Genomic DNA, 21,551 nt, shown 5'->3' with positions numbered 1-21,551 from the left:
AGTGATCCTCCCCTCTCAACTTCCCTAGTAGCTGAGAACACAGGCACATCCCACCACGCCTGGCTAATTTTTTATTTATTTTATTTATTTTGTTTGGAGACTGAGTCTCACCATGTTGCCCAGGCTGGTCTCGAAATCCTGGGCTCAAGCAATTTTCCCATCTCTGACTGCCAGTGTTGGGATTACAGGAGTGAGCCACTGCACCCAGCCTATCCATCTTTTTGATCCACAGAAAGAGTTTAGGTCCTAGAGTCAAATAGACCAGCTCCAATCCCAGCTCTACCCCTTCCTGGCTGGATCACTGCAGGAAAATTATTTAACTTTTCTGTTAAAGAGGTGAATAACACTTTGCTAGTGGGATTGTTGGGAGGGTGAACTAATACGAAAAGCGCCTGGCAAAGTCCTGTCCGTCTGATTTAATCACAAGATGATCCGCTGACTCCCCTGCCCTAGTCTGCTTTACTATACACATATTCTCAACAGCTCTCAGACCTCCTAGGAACATCCATTTTTTTTTCTACATTTGGTTAAGTTTGGCTGGAATTAAACAAACTCTGGGATTTGTTCCTTCTGTGTTATCTGGGAAGCCAGTTGGCCTCACCTCAGCGTGTTGCTATGCAGGTTGGCTGAACCCTGACTGCAGCTGCAGTGTCAGGTCAGCAACAGGAGTTGCTTTGCGAACTTCCGGGAAGCTTTTATTAGCTAACATGGACTAAACGAAGTCAAGCTCATTTACCATGAACCATATGTTTCCCCCTTTCCTCCAGCTTTAAACAGGTCTCCATTTTAGCAACTCCTCCCTCCTTCGGAGACCTTCATAAAGGCTTTTGCCATTGAATGCCACCATTTGTAATGTTGACTTCTCCCAAGATGCCAAGCCCCATCATAGACCCTCCGGAAAACCCTGATCACCTTCACACTCCTTTCTCATCAATATGGCAGAAATAAGCAACAGTGGCCAGGAGGAGATGCAATGAAAGATAGTGCAGATGAGGATTCCTGCAAACTCCACTACCACAGAAAGGTCTAGGGAAGTGGGGAATATAATAGGCGCTGCTGCTGCGGTGGGAATAGGAACAGTTGTCCTTATTGAGTGCTTGCTAAATGCCAGGCACCTGCTCTAAGTGTTTTATAGCTGTTTGTTCACTTAATCATATACCTCTGAGCTGGGACTGTTATTCTACCCATTTTACAGATGGAAAACTTGAAGCAAAGAAGGTTTAAATAACTTTCCCAACATGACACAGTTACAAAGTGGCACTCATGAGATTTGAACCACGCAGTCTGTGGCTAGAGCCCATGCTCTCTCTCTTTTCCTTCCTTCCTTCCTTCCTTCCTTCATTCTTTCCTTTTTTCCTTTTCTTCTTCTTCTTTTCTTCTCTTTCTTTCTTTCTTTCCTTCCTTCCTTCCTTCCTTCCTTCCTTCCTTCCTTCCTTCCTTCCTTCCTTCCTTCCTTCCTTCCTTCCTTCCTTCCTTCCTTCCTTCCCTTTCTTTTTATTGATAGGGTCTCACTCTGTCACTTAGGGTGGAGTGTGCAATGACACAATCATGCTTACTGCAGCCTCAACCTCCTGGACTCAAGGGATCCTCCCACCGTAACCTCCTGCGTAGATGGGACTATAAGCCCATGCCACCTGGCTTTTTTTTGTAGAGATAAAGTTTCATTATGTTGCCCAGGCTTGTCTCAAACTCCGGGTTCAAGCCATCTGCCCACCCTGTCTTCCCAAAGTGCTGGGATTACAGGGGTGAGCCATGCCTGGCCTAGAGTTCATGCTCTTAACCATGATAGTATAAGCACAAAATGAAAACACATGTGACATTACCTTAAGAACTCTAAAATGTCTTGAAAATATAGAGTATATGTTCTATCGACAGTGGATAGTGGCTTGATACTTTTTAAATCACTGCAATTTTTTTAAGAACCATTTGACCCATTGCCTCTGAAAAATCTCTCCCTATGGATGTCTCAAAGGCATCACAAACTCAATACTGCTAAAAAAATAAAAGCTTAACTATTTTTTCCTGCCATGCCCTCCAATCTGTTCCTTTTCATCTGCAGTGTAACAAATGACTCTACTCAGGGGCCCAAGTCACACACCTGGGAATCTCCTTGGATGCATCCTCTCCTCACCCCTGCATTCGACCAATTGCCAAGTCCCATTGATTTTACCCCGTTAGTCTCTAAGTTTGTCTGTCCCCTTCCCTGGGTTCCTTCCTTGGTTGTGTGTGCCCTCAGATCTCCCCTGGATCCCTCTGACACACTCAGAGCTCATGACTTCACCTCCAGCCTCCCCTCCCAGCCATGCTCCACACTGAAGCTACAGGATCTTTCTGAAATGAACCCGTTCGCATTGCCCTCCTTAAAACCCATATGTAGCTCCTAGAACGTTCAGGATCACATCTAAACCCTTTCCTTGGCTGACAAAGGTCTTTCTCACCTGCACCTGCCACCTCCAGGCTCCATTTCTGCTGACTTCTGAAGGCACAGCACTTGGGGACCACAGTATTTTTAGGGATCTATGAACATGTTTTAATTTCTTTAAAATTAGAAAGAAAAACAATGAACTTTTAAATCACAGAAGGTGTTTTAATATATAATAGTAATTTATGTGTTTGTACCAACACAGCCATAAAATATGTATTTTAATATGTTTGTTTAAGGGAGGGAGGGGCCATGAAAGTGAAATGCCTAGGACCCTCAAAAGCTATCATGTAGCCCCATTGGTTACATTTCCAAAGTCCCCACTCTCCTGGCTAACTCTTCCTCATCAGTCCAGCTCTTAGTTCATAAATCTTGCCCTGCAGGAAGTCTTTTTTCTTTTTTTGAGATAGGGTCTCTGTCGCCCAGGCTGGAGTGCAGTGACGCAATCATGGCTCATTGCAGCCTTGACCTCCGAGGCTCAAGCAATCCTCTCACCTCAGCCTCCCAAGTAGCTGGAACCACAGGTGTGCACCACCATACTTGGCTAATTTTAAAATTTTGTAGAGACAGGATCTCACTGTGCTGCCCAGGCTAGTCTTGAACTTCTGGACTCAAGCAGTCCTCCCGCCTCAGCCTTCCAAAATGCTGAAATTACAGGCATGAGCCACTGCACTTGGGCCCAGAAGTCTTTTCTAACCCTAAAACTAAACTAAGTATGGTTCTGACTGCTCCAGGGCACCCTGCTGTTGTCTATACCACAGCACAGCCAGCCAAGTATGGCATTTATCCTGTTTTCTAGAAACTCCTTGATAGCAGGTTTATGTCTGGTTCGTCGATGTGGCCCCGGCATCTGGCATGTAGTAAGCACTCAACAAATAACTATTGAGTGAATACAGTTCTGTTTACACAGAAGTTTAAAATAGATAACAACCTTCAGGAGGGCACCTGTTTTGAAACCCTTGAAATGCATGATTCTTTTCAATTTCACTCCTAAGGAGAGGCCACATAGCAAACAGAGAGGCGGACAGCCTAGGTTGGAATCTCATCTCTGCCAATTACACCTGCATGACCTTGAGCAAATTACTCAATGTCCTCATGCCTCAATTTCTTCATCTGTAATGTGGGGATAATAACAGTTCCTAAACTCATAGGATACTAGGGAAATTAAGTTAATATTTGGAAAGCACTTGTAACAGTCAATGCCTGTATTAGTCTGTTTTCACACTGCTGACAAAGACATACTCAAGACTGGGGATATTACAAAGAAAAAGAGGTTCGATGAACTCACAGTGCCACGTGGTTGGGGAGACCCCACGATCATGGTGGAAGGAGAAAGCCATGTTCCACATGGCTGCAGGAAAGGGATAATTAAGACCCAAGCGAAAGGGGAAACCCCTTATAAAAACATCAGATGTTGTGAGACTTATTCACTACCACGAGAACAGTATGGGGGGACCGCCCCCACGATTCAATTATCTCCCACCGGCCTTCTTCCCCAACACTTACGAATTACGGGAGCTACAATTCAAGATGAGATTTGGGTGGGGTCACAGCCAAACCATATAAATGCCTATATATAGTAACTTATCTTGAGGAAATATTGAATGAAGGATGCAGATGCTGCTTTTGTTTTGTGGCAGAGTTGTAGCTCCAAATGTCACAATGCATATTTTCTCTGTCACTCAGGCTGGAGTTTGGTAGCTAGATCATGTCTTAGTCCTGCATCAACCTCCTGGGCTCAGGTGATCCTCCCACCTCAGCCTCCCAAGTAGCTGGGACTACAGGTGCACACCACCATGCCTGGCTAATTTTTGTTGCCTAAGCTGGTCTTGACCTCCTGGGCTCAAGCAATCCATCTGCTTTGGCCTCCCAAAGTGTTGGGATTACAGGCATGAGCCACCGTGCCCAACTCACAATGAGTATTTTTGATGTATTCCTCTCCTTCTCTTGTTCATTCACTGTACCCTAAGGTTTGGTTTGCTTTCCTCCCTCCTTACAGCTCTGTAAAAGCAGTTGCTGGACTGAGACACAGGAAGGGTCTGGCGCCTTCTCCCTCACAACTCCAAGATGAGATGCACCTGGGCTTGGTGTGGGATAGGGGAGGGGAGGGACAACAGAGGAAGAGGAAAATGAGGAGGAATCCGGAGCCCTCAAGATGGACTCTAGAGAGAGGCACCTTCCATTTGGAGGTTGGGGTAGGGAGTCAAGGCAGCCAGCTTCTCATTGTCCCATTGTCTGTAAACAGCCCCCTTGTAACTATCCTGGGGCCACAACACTTGTAAGGTCCCCTAGACAGGATGTGTTAGGACTTAGCCTGAGGGGAGCTCTCCCTCCTCGTAAGGTGAACTAGGGTGTAATCATGTGGGAATTTCTCTTTGAGTCATAACAGCACTGGACATAGCACCACCATCATAATTACAGGGATGTTGTTAAAGTGTTATCCATTACAGTAAAAAAGGAAAACAAGTTAATGTCTAATAATATGGGATCAGTTAAGTAAATAAGGGTCCTTCCTCCCTCCCTCTCTCCCTCCTTTCTTTTTTTTTTTTTTTTTTTGTTTTTTTGTTTTTTTTTTTGGGGGGGCGGAGTCTCGCTCTGTCACCCAGGCTGGAGTGCAGTGGCACGATCTCAACTCACTGCAAGCTCTGCCTCCCGGGTTCACACCATTCTCCTGCCTTAGCCTCCTGAGTAGCTGGGACTACAGGCACCCGCCACCACGCCCGGCTAATTTTTTGTATTTTTAGTAGAGACGGGGTTTCACCGTGTTAGCCAGGGTCCTGACCTCATGATCCACCAGCCTCAGCTTCCCAAAGTGCTGGGATTACAGGCGTGAGCCACTGCGCCCGACCCCTCCTTCCTGTCTTGTCTTGTCTTTTCTTTCTTTTTCTTTTCTTTCTCTTTCTTCTTTCTTTTTTTTCTTTTTTTTTTTTTTTTGAGACAGGGTCTCTCTCTGTCTGCCGGGTTGGAGTGCACTGGTGTGATCTTGGCTCATTGCAACCTCTGCCTCTCAGGCTCAGGTGATCCTCCCACCTCAGTCTCCCCAGTAGCTGAGAATACAGGCGCCCATCACCACACCCAGCTAATTATTTTATTTTATTTTGTTTTATTTTATTTTGTTTTTATTTTTGGTAGAGATGGGATTTCACCATGTTGCCCAGGCTGCTAATCTGTATTCTTTCCCTCCCTCCCTTTCTTCCTTCCTTCCTTCCTTCCTCCCTTCCTTCCTTCCTTCCTTCCTTCTTTCTTTTTCCTTCAAACTAGATCAGGATGTAAATCTGTATTCTTTCAATGCAATGAACTAAACTATGAGTCTAGCCATTTGTTTGAGTTCTGTGAGTCATTCAAATGAGTCTTTGAAACAGAGGGTGGTCGTAGGGCCCTATGACACCTTGTTTCTTAGTTTTGGAAACTCTCTTGATATCTCTGTCTTTTTTTGTCTCCATCCCCATCCCACTATCACCCCTCCCCCTACTATGAAAGAACAGGTACCTGGACAAGCTCTATTAGGAGAGAAAAGTATAGATGTATAGATGAGCTAAGCTGTTCTGCACAACAGAAGTGCCAGGAATCTGATCTTTCTTTCTGATAGGTCAGAAAGACTCTATTTTCAGGGTCCTGACATGTGTAGCAAAGTGGAGAAGGACCTGGTTAGAGGTGGAAGGGAGAAGACCAAGATGGCAGCAGGGCAAGACCTTGGACACAGAAGTCCATAAGAAATCTCCATTGCTGACAGCAATGGTCAGCGCTGAACCTTATGTCATCTCCTACTTTGTGCTTGGTTAGGGTTCACCTTCTTGATCCCGAACTCCAGTAAAGAAGAATCTGGTATCCACTGAGTGCTTGGTGACCTTTGGGACAAAAGGAGGAGATAGATGGAGTAGCGGGTGCAGGGACAAAGCAGAGAAGAGAGCAGACAGCAACTTTAGGAAATGGAGGTGGAATCTGGCTGAATCAGGGATTGGAAAATTACCAGGAGAAGGCTTGATGTCCCTTAGCACATGGCATGAGACCAAGATATTTTATCTGGCTGTCAAAGAACAGGCGACCACAGAAAGTTGAAGGACTTGGGAGCATGTATATCCCTGCATTGAGATTCATTAAAAAGGCCCTGGAGGAATATATCTGAAGGCTAATAGTGGCTATCTCTAAATGTGGGGTAACATGATTTTATGTTTTTATTTAATCTATGGAGTCTAATCTTTTCTACCATGACAACGTAATGCTCTTGCAGTAAAGAAAAATAACTGTTGGCCAGGGGCGATGGCTCATGCCTGTAATCTCAGCAATTTGGGAGGCCAAGACAGGAGGATCATTTGAGTCAGGAATTCAAGACTAGCCTGGGCAGCATAGTGAGACCTGGTCTCTACACAAAATTTTAAAAGGTAGCCAGGTAGGGTGATGCATGCCTGTGGTCCCAGCTATTTAGGAGGCTGAAGTGGTAGAATCACTTGAGCCCAAGAGATTGAGGCTACAGTGAGCCTTGTTCATGCCACTGCACTCCAGCCCAGGCAACAGAGTGAGACCCTGTCTCAAAAAAAAAAAAAAAAAAAAAGAAGAAGAAGAAGAAGAAAAAGAAAAATATCTGTTAAAGGTAAAAGTGATATTCTTGGCCATGTGGCTCATGACTGTAATCCTGGCACTTTGAAAGGCTGAGGCAAGTGAATCACTTGAGCCCAGGAGTTCAAGACAAGCCTAGGCAGCATGGTGAAACGCTTTACTACAAAAAACACAAAATTAGCCAGGCATGGTTGCGGGCACCTGTCGTCCCAGCTATTAGGGAGGCTGAGGCGGGATGATTGCTTGAGCCTAGGAGGCAGAGGTTGCAGTGACCTGTGATGGCACCACTGCACTCCAACCTGGGCGACAAAGAGAAACCCTGTCTCAAAGTTAAGGAAAAAAAAAAATTGCAAAAAAGTGATATTCTGGCCGGTGACGGTGGCTTACACCTGTGATCCCAGCACTTTGGGAGGCCAAGGCGGACGGATCACCTGAGGTCAGGAGTTCAAGAACAGCCTGGCCAACATAGTGTAACCCTGTCTCTACTAAAAATACAAAAATTACCTGGGTGTGGTGGCGGGTTCCTGTCATCCGGGCTACTTGGGAGGCTGAGGCAGGAGAATCATTTGAACCCGGGAGGTGGAGGTTGCAGTGAGCCAAGACCGTGGCATTGCACTCCAGCCTGGGTGACAGTGTAAGACTCCATCTCAAAAAAGTAAAAAAAGTGATATTCTTAGCTAGAAAATTCAAAATACAGATTCAGTAGTACCCCCTTATGCATGGTTTCAGTTACCTGCAGTCAACTGTAGTCCAAAAATATTAAATTGAAAATTCCAGAAATAAAATTCATGTTTTCAATTGCTTGCCATTCTGAGTGAGGTGATGAAATCTCACACCATCTTGCTTCACCCCTCCCGGCATGTGAATCCTCCGTCTGTTTAGTGTATCTGAACTGTAGATGCTACTTGCTCATTAGTCTCTTAGTAGCTGTTGGTTATCAGACCAATCCATGGTATTGCAGTGCTTGTGTTCAAGTAACCCTTATTTGACTCAATTGTTCTATTTATTATTCGTTATTGTTGTTAATCGCTTACTTTGTAAGCGCCTATTTTGTAAATTAAACTTGATCATAAATATGTAGGTAGGAAAAAACATAGTATGTAAAAGGTTTGGGCGTCGATCAGCGAGGGAGCAGCAAACCGAGGCGTCGCCGCAGCTTGGACGGTTCTTCTGCCTCTGCTGCTCCTTGGACATCGTTCCGCGCCTGTCGGATTATATCTGCCCAAGATGCACGTCTGATTTTATCGAGGAGCTTCCTGAAGAGACCAGGAGCACAGAAAACGATTCTACTCCTGCCACCGTCCCCACGGACCAGAGCCGACCGCCGTTGGAGAACGTGGACCCGCACCTGTCCACGCTGCCGCAGGGCTACGGACAGTTTGCTTTCGGCATCTTTGTCATCTTTGACGACAGCTTCGAGATCCCCACGTGCCCTCCTGGGGCAGCAAGGACTCTGAGAGACCGTGGGAGAGAGTCCTGGCGCCGTACCGAGCCCGGCATCCCCGTCTCCGCCTCCCCACGCTGCGGGCCACTGCCCGGCACAAAGGCCTCCCCACGCTAGAAGGGATCATCCAGCAGCTCGTCAACGGCATCATCACGTCCGCCACCATCCCCAGCCTGGGTCCTTGGGGAGTCCTGCACTCAAACCCTATGGAATACGCCTGAGGGGCCAACGGCCTGGACGCCGTCGCACAGCTCCTCGGCTTGAAAACACGGGCCCCCCACCGGCAGATGAAGAGAAAATCCAGACCCTCCCCACCGACCCTGTCACCGAGCAGCACGTAGGCTCCCGGGTCGAGTGCCCCGTGTGCAAGGACGACGACGCGCTGGGCGAGCAGCTGCCCTGCAACCACCTGTTCCACGATGGCTGCATTGTGCACCGGCTGGAGCAGTACGACAGCTGCCCCGCCTGCCGAAAAAGCCTCCCGGGACACAACACGGCCACGAACCCACCCCCTCGGGCCTGACTGGGATGAACTTCTCCTCCTCGTTGTCCTCCTCCTCCTCCAGCTCGCCCTGCAACGAGAACGCCACAAGTAACTCCTGAGCGCGCGTCGGCCGGGACCCACCCGTGCCCGCTGCGCCTGAGGCTGCGGGGAGACCGCGGGGCCTCAGCCAGCGCCACACGGCACCCACAGACTGGGTGCCCCAGCGGCGCCACTCTTGACTGGTCAGCGCTACAGGCCCCTGCCTGTTCCAGGGCAGGATCCTGGCCCGGCCCACCGGCTCCCTGGCTCGGGAAGGCGTGGGCCACATCGTCCCTTCTGGGACGTCCACATCCTCCCCGTCCTCTGTCTAACCTCACCCTCTAAACGTTCAGCAGTGGAAAGATTTTTATAATTTTAAATTATTACTGTTTTGAAATAAATGGAAGTTTTAGCTCACGTGACGGCCATGCATGATCTGTGACAAGACGGGGCACAGCTGCTCCACCAGCGCTGTGAGCGCCGCCAGGACAGGCCGCGTAGCAGGCCGCGTAGGCCGCCAGCATCCCCCTCGGCTACCTCCACGACCCGGAGTTCGGGGGCTCGGGACCATGAGAATGATCAGCAAAATTCAAGAACAAAACTGCTCCAACAGACTTTTTTTTTTTTTTTTTTGAGACTAAGTCTAGCTTTGTCGCCCAGCCTGGAGCGCAGTGGCACAATCTCGGCTCACTGCAACCTCCGCCTCCTAGGTTCAAGCGATTCTTCTGCCTCAGCCTCCTGAGTAGCTGGGATTACAGGCGCCCGCTACCATACCCGGCTATTTTTTTCTATCTTTAGTAGAGACGGGGTTTCACCATGTTGTCCAGGCTGGTCTCAAACTCCTGATCTCGCGATCCGTCCTCCTCGGCCTCCCAAAGTGTTGGGATTACGGGTGTGAGCCACCGTACCCGGCCACCAACAGACATTTTTTAAAGAAAAAATATGTGTATCTTGAAAGCTATTTAAAATACACTACTTACAAAGAGAGAGAGAGAAAAAAAGATTTGGTACTGTGATTTTAGGCATCCACTGGGGGTCTTGGAACATGTCCCCCAGGGGTAAGGGGGAACTACTGGATTTACTGTATTTATGAAGTCTGTATTGTGGTCAGCACTGGGATTGGCTCTGGATGAACACAAGGAATAAGGCCTCTGCACTCAAAGAAAATGCAACAAATGGAGAGAAACCTCCAATAAACCAGTAAGTGTGTCCTGACCAACTGGGATGCATGCAAAGAAAGAAATGATGTGGGTGCTGTGGCTGTGAATAATAGGAGGAAGCTATATGTGATAGAACCTATTTCAGAGGATGCTTAATAAAGGCTTCCCTGTGGAGGTGATGTTTAGGCTTAGACCTGAAGGAGAAAAAGGAGCCTGCAGCCAGAGTGCGTAGAAGAGAGTTCCAGACACAGGGAATGCCTATGACAAGCGAGAAATTGACTTCTGGAAGGGAATGTTTGGGGAGTGCACGTCAGATTGTGGAAAGCGGCTGGGGGTAGCTTGCGCAGAGCCTCAGATGTCTTGATAAAGAGTATAGCCTTTATTCCAAATGCATGGGGGAATTGTGGAAATTCATCATTGTTTGCGTTTTAAAAAGAGCTATCTGGCTGTGGCATGGATAATAAACTAGAGGAGAGCAAGTGAGGAGGCTCTTGAAAGAGAAGAAGCTGGGGTGGTACCAGTGAGGATGGAACGGGGTGAGGGGATTTAGGCTATTTTGAAGGAAAACAAATAGATAAATAAGACATGATGTTGGATTGGAGGTAAGGGATAAGAGGGAGCTATCACTGATGGCTTCCTGTTTTCTGGCTTGGAATTATCTATCAAGGTGACACAGACTGTAGGAGAAACAGGTTTTGACCTGTTACATTTCAGATGTCTGGGTTTATTAAAAGGGTGGCATTCAGGAGTGGCTCAGCCCTCTGATGTGATAAGGTTCAGTGCCAACAAGAGAAACAATCCTCCAAATTGCTTTGGCATTACTGAAGCCATACTTATTTTTAATAGCTTTATACAGCTTTAGTGCCTTACTTATAGAACTGTTAAGGACCTAAAAGAGTAATGAAGGCCAGGCACAGGGGCTCACGCCTGTTAAATGCCAGTACTTAGCACTAAGGCAAGAGGATCACTTGAGCCCAAGAATTCGAGATCAGCCTGGGCAACCTAACAAGGCCCTGTCTCTACGAAAATAAAAATGAAATAAACATTAGCCAGGTGTGGTGATGTGCGCCTGTGGTTCCAGCTACTTGGGAGGCTGAGGTAGAAGAATTATCTGAGCCCAGGAGTTCGAGGCCACAGTGAGCTGTGATCATGTCACTGCACTCTAGCCTGGGTGCTGAGTGACAGAGTGAGACCCTGTCTCGACACACACACCCACACCCACACATACACACACACACACACATACACAAGTAATGTGTACTTTTGAGTTGTACTTTATTTCCTTTGATATGTGACAATATGTGCTACAGTGGTATTTTCACAAAGGTAAAGGGTATAATCCTCACAAATGTCAAAGGTCTACTATAGATATAATAGGCAATGTATTGAATCAATTGCCAGTAACATTTTATGCAAAATGTAAAGCGACTAGTTGGTGTGTAGTCTGTGGATAGATAATAGTTCTCCTGGCTGGGCACGGTGGCTCACACCTATAGTCCCAGCACTTTGGGAGGCTGAGGCGGGTGGATCATTTAAGGTCAGGAGTTTGAGACCAGCCTGGCCAACCTGGTGAGACCCCATCTCTACTAAAGATACAAAAATTAGTCCGGCATGGTGTCACATACCTATAATCTCAGCTACTCGGGAGGCTGAGACACGAGCATCACTTGACCCCAGGAGGCAGAGCGGTTGCAGTGAGTCGAGATCTCGCCATTGCACTACAGCCTGGGTGACAAAGTAGTGCAATGAAAAAAAAAAAAAGAAAAAAATTATCCTTAACTATTATTAGAAGCTGGGAACTCTGTTTTACACTATAAGTATCCCATTTCAGCTCCTACATTATTTGTCATCCATTTTATGTGTGAGAAAATCAAGGCTCAGAAAAGTTTAGTAACTTGCCCAGGGTCACAGAGCTAGCAAGGGGCAGAGTCTGTATCTGGACTCAGGTCTGGGTTGGCTACAAAGCTTGAGGCTTTATTTGATTGTTTGATTGTTAGAGACAGGCTCTCACTCTGTTGCCCAGGTTGGAGTAGAGGTACAATAATGGCTCACTGCAGCCTAGACCTCCCAGGCTCAGGTGATTCTCCTGCCTCAGTCTCCCAATAGTTAGGACTATAGACATGCACCACCATGCCTGGCTAATTTGTGTGTGTGTGTGTGTGTGTGTGTGTCACAGAGACAGGGTCTTGCTATGTTGCGCAGGCCGGTCTTGAACTCCTGAGCTCAAGCGATCCTCCTGCCTTGGCCTCCCAACGTGTTGGGATTACAGGTGAGAACCTCTGCACCTGGCTGAAAGCTTGAGTTTCTGTGTGGTAGATGTTTCATGACAGAATGGATTCTCTGGAAGCAGAAGCTATGATGAGGATGGAACAGAAAGATTTATTGGGGAGCAACACCCATGGAAGGAGACCTGTCAAAGTCTCTACCAGCCAAACAGGAAGCTCTGAAGCAAAAACTACCCATTCGAGGGGTCTAGCATTGAGCAGAGATGGCTAGGCCATTGTTCTAACCCTTGCCCAGTCATTGGCCAGGGAGAATGTCCCAAGACGAGCATGATCTGGCTGGAAAGCTGAGGTGGACTTGAAGGCTGTCAGTGAACTGAACTCCTTGCAGCTGGGCAGTGAGTCCACCGTTAAATGGGGATCTGAACAGTGCATCTCCTTGTCTGCCACAGGCTCTAAACATTGTCAGCACACTTTCACCCAAGAGAAGGCACTGCATTAGTTATCTATCGCTGTGTAACTAATTGCCATAAAATGTAGTCGTGGAAAACAACAAAGATTTGTTATCTCACGGTTTCTGTGGGTCGGGAATCCAGGCATAGGCATGGCTTAGCTGGGTGCCTCTGGCTGAAGGTCTTTCATAAGGTGGCAGTCAAGCTGTCAGCCTGGACCACAGCCCCATCCAAAGGCTCAACTGGATGGAGAATCCACTCCCAAGCTCACAATTTGTGTTTATCTACAGGACTCGGTCACCTCATCACATGAGCCTCCCCACAGGGCTGCCTCTTGACATGGCAGCTGGCTTCCTCCAGGGTGAGCAGTCCAAGAGACCTCAGTGAGAAAGAGGACTCAAAATAAAAGCCATGGTCTTTTATAATTTTGGAAGTGACATTCCATCCCTTCTGCTGCATTCTATTTCTTAGGAGTAAGTGAATATATCCAGTGTACAGTCAAGGGATGTACAAATACAAGAATACCAGGAGGTGGGACTCCTTGGCGGCCATCTGAGAGGCTGCCTCCCGTATTCAAATAAATAACACTGTGGCAATAAGAAGATTGGATCTCATGTATTGAGCAGTTGCTATAAATCAGGGGTGGCATTAGGCCCTTACATACATGATCTCACCACATCTCCTGTGTTCACTCAGGATTCATTAGGCACCAGGCACTGTGAGTTCTTGAGAACAGAATGGCAAATGAGGAACACTCTTGCTCTTGAGGTGCTCATGTCTACAGGAATAATTTGTTCTGATTTTACAAAGGAGGACAAGAAAGGTCGCACCGTTAGTAAGTGGCTGAGCTAGGAGGCCCAAGCTGCTCAGTGTGACTTTGAGGCCAGAAATGTTTGTGAAGACAGCATACTCCTGAATCCACCATCCTAGAAAACATCAGGAGGCACCCAAAAGGCCTCTTCACACCTTGTCTGAGAACAATAGTGAGGAAGAAACAAGTCACAAAGAATACATACGATATCATTCCTTTTTCTTTTTTCTTTCTTTCTTTTTTTTTGAGACAGGGGCTTCCTCTGTCGCCCAGGCTGGCATGCAGTGGTGTGATCTTGGCTCACTGCAACCTCCAGTGTTCAAGAGATTCTCCTGCCTCAGCCTCCCGAGTAGTTGAGATTACAGGCGCCTGCCACCACACCCAGCTACGTTTTTTGTATTTTTAGTAGAGACAGGGTTTTACCACATTGGCCAGGCTGGTCTTGAACTCTGGACCTCAGGTGATCCACCTGCCTTGGCCTCCCAAAGTGCTGAGATTACAGAAGTAAACCTCCACACCTGGTCTAATTCCATTTATACGACATTCATAAACTGATGCTTGTTTATGGGGCACACTTAGTTGTAACACAAAAGAGGAAAGAAAAGAAAATGGTTTCCACAAGTTAGGATAGTGGCCACCTCTAGCGGAGGGAAGGGGATGGAATAGGGGGACACACAAGGGATGCTGGGAGGGGGCTGAATACTATTCTAGACCTGGTGGTAGTTATATGGGTGTTCAATTTATACTGACAATTGAACAACACATATGTTTTCTTTACTCCTCTGCATGTATGACGTAGCTCACAAATAAAATAGCAACAAGAACTATTGTGTTGAGTGGGAAGCGATTTGCAGGGTACTTGCCTATGCCTGTGATGGAAGGCAAAGAGCTCTCCTTTTCAGAGACACTGGGGATACAATGTCTTCATGCCTCTGGCAAATCTCTCACACAGATGGCTTCCAAGCCTGGTTTACCACTATGTCCTTAATGTGTGTTGCACCCAAAATAAATTCTGAGGAGGACAGTGCTTGGTGAGATCATCTTGCCATTTGATACACGTGTCTGAGCAAGTTGGTGTTTTTTTCTATTCCTGAACCCACTCCCTAAGAGTGAAACCTGATTCACATTGTAACAATAGCCACTCAGATCTTCACAAAGCAAAGAGAAGCTTTATACAAAAGGGTGAAGGAAAGTTCACTCCTGGATACCTCTGATTAATTAGGCTTTAATGGATTCCCTTCAAGAACCTGTCAGAAAAGCAAGCCAGGTGCAGCGGTTCACACCTGTAATCCCAGGTACTTGGAAGGCTAAGGTGGAAGGATCCCTTGAGCCCAGGAGTTTGAGGCTGCAGTGAGCTATGATTGTGCCACCGTGCTCTAGCCTGGGGGACAAAATGAGACCACATCTCTAAAAAACAAAGAGGAAGGAAAATTTTATTACTTAATGGATATAGAGTTTCTGTTTTACAAGATGAAAAGGGTTCTAGAGCTGAATACTGGTGATGGTACCAGAACATTATGAATGTATTTAATATCACTAAACTGTACACTGAAAAATGGTTACAGTGGGCTGGGCATGGTGGCTCATGCCTGTAATCCCAGCTTTTTGGGAGGCTGAGGCAGGTAGATCACCTGAGGTTAGGAGTTTGAGACCAGCCTGGCCAACATGGCCAATGTCTCTAATAAAAATACAAAACTTAACTGGGTGTGGTGGTGTGTGCCTGTAATCCTAGCTACTCTGGAGGCTAAAGCATGAGAATTGCTTGAACCCGGGAGACAGAGGTTGCAGTGAGCCGAGATCATGCCATTGTACTCCAGTCTGGGTGACAGAACAAGACTCTATAAAAAAAAAAAAAAGTTACAGTTGTACATTTTATGTTGTATGTATTTTACCGCAATAAAAAAAAAGGGGAAGGGGGGATATGGGGCATCAAGCCAGGAAAAAACATGGAGGTTTGTAACCAGCCTGGGAAAAACAGTGAGAGCCCCATCTCAAAAATCGAAAAACAAGATAAAAAAGACATGGAGGAACCTTAAATTCATATTTCTAAATGTAAGATGCCAATCTGAAAATTATATATATTGTGCGACTCTACAACTATACATATTCTTTTTTTTTTTTTTTTTTTTTTGAGACAGAGTCTGGCTTCATGGCCCAGGCTGGAGTGCAGTGGTGTGATCTTGGCTCACTGTAACCTCTGTCTCCTGGGTTCGAGGGATTCTCATGCCTCGGCCTCCTGATCATCTCTTGGCCTCCTGAGTAGCTGGGACTACAGGCGTGTGCCACCATTCCCGGCTAATTTTTGTATTTTTAGTAGAGACAGTTTCTCCAGTGTTGGCCAGGCTGGTCTCGAACTCCTGACCTCACGTGATCCACCCGCCTCGGCCTCCCAAAGTGCTGGGATTATAGGCATGAGCCACGCACCCTGACAATAATCTAGAAAAGATAAAACTATAGAGACAGTAGAAAGATCAGTGGTTGCCAGGGATTAGAAGGGAAGGAGGGATGAATAGGTGGAGCACAGGGAACTTTTAGGGCAGTGAAACTATTCTGATACTGTACATGACATTATGCATTTGTCAAAACTCATAGAACTGTACAACACAAAGAATGAACCTTAGTATAAACTACGAACCTGAGTTAATAGTAATGTGTCAATATTGATCCGTCAATTGTAAAAAATGTAGCACACTAATTTGTAGTAACTAATTTGTAGTTGTATGATGTTAATAGTAGAGGCAACTGTGCCTGGGAAGAGGAGATATGTAGAAACTCTGTACTTTCTGCTTAGTGTTTCTATAAACCTAAAATTGCTCTAAAAGACAATGTCTGTTAAATGTTTTTAAAGATAAGGAGAAAAGAAGAAAGATCCGTATTAGATGTCTTGGAATTTCTCAAAAAGGGAGAATTGCTAAAAAAATCATTGAAATAGGATTTGGTTGAAATGACTATGAATGACTAGAAGAAAACTGTTTCCATCTAGAAGGATTCTATATTCAGATTTTCTCCAAATGACTCCAAGTTCTCATTACAGATTAATGGAAAAAAATGGAAATCCTAAAAACTTTAAAGGACAGCCAAAAATACACAATCAGGGCGGGGCGCTGTAGCTCACGCCTGGAATTCCAGCACTTTGGGAGGCCAAGGCGGGTGGATCACTTGAGGTCAGGAGTTTGAGATCAGCCTGGCCAACATGGCAAAGCCCTGTCTCTACTTAAAACACAAAAATTACCCAGGCATGGTGGCGCATGCCTGTAATCCCAGCTACTTGGGAGGTTGAAGCAGGAGAGTCGCTTGAACCAGGGAGGTGGAGGCTGCAGTGAGCCGAGATTGCGCCACTGCACTCTAGCCTGGGTAACAGAGGGAGACTCTGTCTCACACAAAAACAAACAAATAAACACACAAAAAAACACAATAATCATACTCCTCTGCAAATGTGTCCTCCAATCTTTGTCTTGGCTCATCCCAACAGCATTTTTGCATGTAACTGTCCTGAATTCACCTTCTTTGTTTTCTGGTTCTGTAGGCGGGTGACTCAGTCTCAAAAGGTGAGGTGTGCAGGGCGGTCATAAGGGAATTTGATGAGAGTGAAGGGGAACTCTGAAATACTGATCCAGCCACACTTGCAAACACTGCTGGGCTGGGAGTTACTTCTACACAGCTTGAATCCTGTGCTGTTAGAAGCCTTCTTCTGCAGGAGTGGCCTTGGTTTTATTGCTTCTTAACGGTTGGGAACCAGCTTCCTGCCAAGTGTTTGGAAGGACATGCCCAGTTCCCAGCTCTGGCTAGATAGGAAAGTGAAAGTTTCTGAAAATGATCCTTGCTGGCTGGGATCTGAAGCACCTGTTAGGAGGAAGAACAGATTAGCCCTAACTCGAGGGTGCTCCCAAGTGGCTGTGGACCAGCTATGGGTCCGTTGCAGGGAGAGGCAAGAAGTGTGCGCAAAGCTACAGGTAAATGAAGAACCGGGAGACGTCTGAGACACAGAATCCATTTCATTTTTCCTTTTAGTCTCTTGAGCTTGCAGCAGTCAATATTTTTAATTACAAAATTTAATTTACAAATAAAAATTATATATATTCAATATGTACAACATGATTTGATATACATATACATTATATAATGATCATCACAATCAAATTAATTAACATACCTGTCATCATCCATAGTTACCACTGTGTGTGTGTGGTGGGGTGAGGTCATTTAAATTCTGTTCCCTTATCAGATTTCAAGTAAATGATACAGTAAGGTACACTACGTTGTAAATTAGATCCCTAGAACTTGTTCATCTTATAAATGAAAGTTTGTACCCTTTCATCAACATCTGTTCACTTCCTTCACACCCCAGCCTCTGGTAACCACCATTCTACTCTGCTTCTATGAGTTCAACTTTTTAATTTTTAAATTTTTATTTATTTTATCTATTTATTGAGACAATGTCTTGCTCTGTCACCCAGGCCGCAGTGCACTGGTGGTACCACAGCTCACTGCAGCCTCGAACTCCCAAGCTCAAGCAGTCCTCTGACCTCAATCCCCCCAAGTAGCTGGGACTATAAGTGCATGCCACCACACCTGGCTAATTTTTGTATTTTTTATAAAAACGGGGTTTTGCCATGTTGCCCAGGCTGGTCTCAAACTTCTGAGCTCAAGCAATCCATCTTGACCTCCCGAAGTGCTGGCATTGCAGGTGTGAGCCACGATGCCCAGCCAAGTTCAGCTTTTTTAGATTCCACATACAAGTGGAATCATAGAGTAATTGTTTTTCTGCGCCTGGCTTATTTCACTTAGCGTAATATCTTCCTGGCTCATCCATGTCCCAAATGGCAGAATGTCCTTTTTAAGGGCCGAAGAATGTTCCATTATATATGTATATATACCACATTTTCTTTATCCATTCATCTGCTGATGAACATGGATTGTTTCCACATCTTAGCTATTGTGAATAAAGCTGCAATGAACACGGGGGTGCAGATATCTCTTTTAGATACTGATTTCATTTACTTTGGATATACAGTTGACCCTCCATATCTGTAGTTTCCAAATCCATGGATTCAACCAACCGAGGATCAAACATATTTTAAAATATTGCATCTCTACTGAACACGTACAGACTTTTTTTGATTGTTGTTTTTTAAACAATAGAGTATAACAACTATTTAGGCCATGAGCAGTGGCTTATGCCTGTAATCCCAGGACTTTGGGGCCAGGCACAGTGGCTCACGCCTATAATCCCAGCACTTTGGGAGGCTGAGGTGGGTGGATCACCTGCGGTTAGGAGTTCGAGACCAGCTTGACCAACATGGAGAAACCCTGTCTCTACTAAAAATGCAAAATTAGCCAGGCGTGGTGGTGCATGCCTGTAATCCCAGCTACTCGGGAGGATGAGGCAGGAGAATCGCTTGAACCCAGGAGATGGAGGTTGCGGTGAGCTGAGATCATGCCATTGCACTCCAGCCTGGGCAACAAGAGTGAAACTCCATCTCAAAACAAACAAATAAACAGTGTATTACAACTATTTAGGCCATGAGTGGTGGTTTATGCCTGTAATCCCAGCACTTTGGGAGGCCAAGATGGGAGGATCACTTGAGCCCAGGAGTTCAAAACCAACCTGCGCAACATTGGGACACCCTGTTTCTACAAAAAGTAGAAAAATTACCCAGACACGGTGGCTCATGCCTGTAATCTCAGCACTTTGGGAAACTGAGGCAGGAGGCTCACTTGAGGTCAGGAGTTTGAAACCAGCCTGGCTAACATGTCGAAATCCCATCTCTACTAAAACAAAAAACAAAAAACAAAAAACAAAACAAAACAAAAATTTAGCCAGGCATGGTGGCATGTGCCTGTAGTCCCAGCTACTTGGGAGGCTGAGGCAGAAATATTGCTTGAACCTGGGAGGCAGAGGTTGCAGTGAGCCAAGATCACGCCACTGTATTCCAGCCCGGGTGGACCATAGCCTGGGTGACAGAGTGAGACTTCATCTCAAAAAAAAAAAAAGTAGAAACTGTGGTCTGGCACAGTGGTGCACACCTGTAGTCTCAGTTACTCAGGAGGATGAGGCAGGAAGATGCCCTGAGCCTAGGAGATGGAAGCTGCAGTGAGCTGTGTTGTGCCACTGTACTCTAGCCTGAGTGACAAAAATGATTTACATAGTATTTACATTGTATTGAGTATTATGAGTAATCTAGAGATGATTTAAAGTTTATAGGAGAATGTGCACAGGTCATATGCAAATACTACAACTTTTTTTTTTTTTTTTTTTTTGAGACAGCGTCTCACTCCATTACCCAAGCTGGAGTAGAGTGACACCGTCCTGGCTCACTGCAGCCTTGATCTCCTGGGCTCAGGCGATCCTCATACCTGAGCCTCCCAAGTAGCTGGGACTACAGGTGCATGCTACCAAGCCCAGCTAAAATACTACAACATTTTATATCAGGGACTTGAGCATCTGTGGATTTTGGTATCAATGGGAGGTCCCAGAGCCAATCTCCACTGATACCAAGGGATGACTGTATACCCAGAAGTGAGAATGCTGGATTATATAGTAGTTCTATTTTGTGATACAGACTCCTTGACTGTAACTTACACTGGTGGGCCAGAAATGCCAGAATCACAGGGTAAGCTGAAGCTTAGAACAATAAAGCACTAATAAGGCACTAATAAATGATAGCTGATATTTATTCAGCACTTACTCTGTACCAGGCATTGGGCTAAGTGTTTATGTGAAATATCTCATTCAATCTTCACAACAATTGTAAAAAGCAGGTACTATTTGTGTCCCCATTCTAGAGACAAGAAAATGGAGGCTCAGAGAAATTAACCAACTGGCTCAGGTCACAAAACTAGTATGTGATAGAGCTGTGATTTGAGTCTGGCTTGCTGGACTCTAGAGTCTGTCCTCTTAAACACTATGCTAGTGAGGAGCAAGGCAAAAAGATTAGAAAAAGAAAGTGCTTCTCAAATGGCTATAATGGCTTTTAGCCATTACTGCTTAATGAGAAGTACAGACAGGTCTATTGATGAAGAAGGAAAAAGAACATAAATTGGAGGTGCAGTGGTCATCAAAGAACAAAAGGTCAACAAATTGTGTTTCCAAAATCTGATTAGCTTTTATTAGCAATTCCTGAACCACGCAGCATCCAATCTACAAAACAGAAAGGAGCTTCAATGAGCTAGACAGAATGGGTAAGTTCATAGGCAGAAAGAGACAGAGGAAAGCAGGAACAATGAACAAATGCTGGATTGATCATTTCAAGATTACTTTCCTTGTAAAAATGTAAGTGAAATCTCACTGGCTTAAAGGGATTTGGTTATCATCTCTCTCCTGATTTCTTGAAGAGCTGATCTTACAAGTAAACAACTTTGGTTTAGTTTGACGACATGGAACTTCAGCCTTGTTTGGGGCCTGCTGTTTTTTGTCTTTTCATACCAGATAGGTAATGTTTGAGACCAGCCTGACCAACATGGAGAAACCCTGTCGCTATTAAAAATACAAAATTAGCTGGGTGTGGTGGTGCATGCCTGTAATCTCAGCGACTCGGGAGGCTGAGGCAGGAGAATCGATTGAACCCAGGAGGCAGAGGTTGCAGTGAGCCAAGATTGTGCCATTTCACTTCAGCCTGGGCAACAAGAGCGAAATTCCGTCTCAAAAAAAAAAAAAAAAAAAAAAGGGAAAAAGGGATGGAGAGGGGTAAGTGGCAGGTCATGCATGCACTGACTCCTCACATACCGGCTCTCATGTCCTTGGTCAAAGCAAGTCTCAAGACCATACCTCACTTCAAAGAGAGCTTACATGCCTACCACATGTTTGAAAAAGGAAAGAGAATATTTGTGATGAAAAAAAAAAATCAAGCATAATGATATTTGTGTCAATGATGGCTCAATGTTTCTAGAAAACAGTGGACATTTTCTAGGTTTTATGGAAATTATGTGATGCAGAAATGTTTATCATGTAATGCAGGTT

General features: G+C 45.6%; 1 pseudogene across 1 annotated transcript; it reads left to right on the top strand.

Moving 5' to 3' along the window:
* The first annotated feature begins 6,157 nt into the window (after positions 1-6,157).
* Positions 6,158-9,363, top strand: LOC112609308 (annotated as a pseudogene). The gene is made up of 2 exons (XR_003116184.1): positions 6,158-6,200; positions 8,104-9,363. The product of XR_003116184.1 is annotated as an E3 ubiquitin-protein ligase RNF126 pseudogene (transcript).
* Positions 9,364-21,551: the final 12,188 nt, after the last annotated feature.

Source organism: Theropithecus gelada, chromosome 16 (genome assembly GCF_003255815.1).
Source record: "Theropithecus gelada isolate Dixy chromosome 16, Tgel_1.0, whole genome shotgun sequence".
NCBI classification, from domain to species: domain Eukaryota; kingdom Metazoa; phylum Chordata; class Mammalia; order Primates; family Cercopithecidae; genus Theropithecus; species Theropithecus gelada.
The sequence above is the reverse complement of the archived record's forward strand: the minus strand, read 5'-3'. Positions and strand labels throughout refer to the sequence as shown.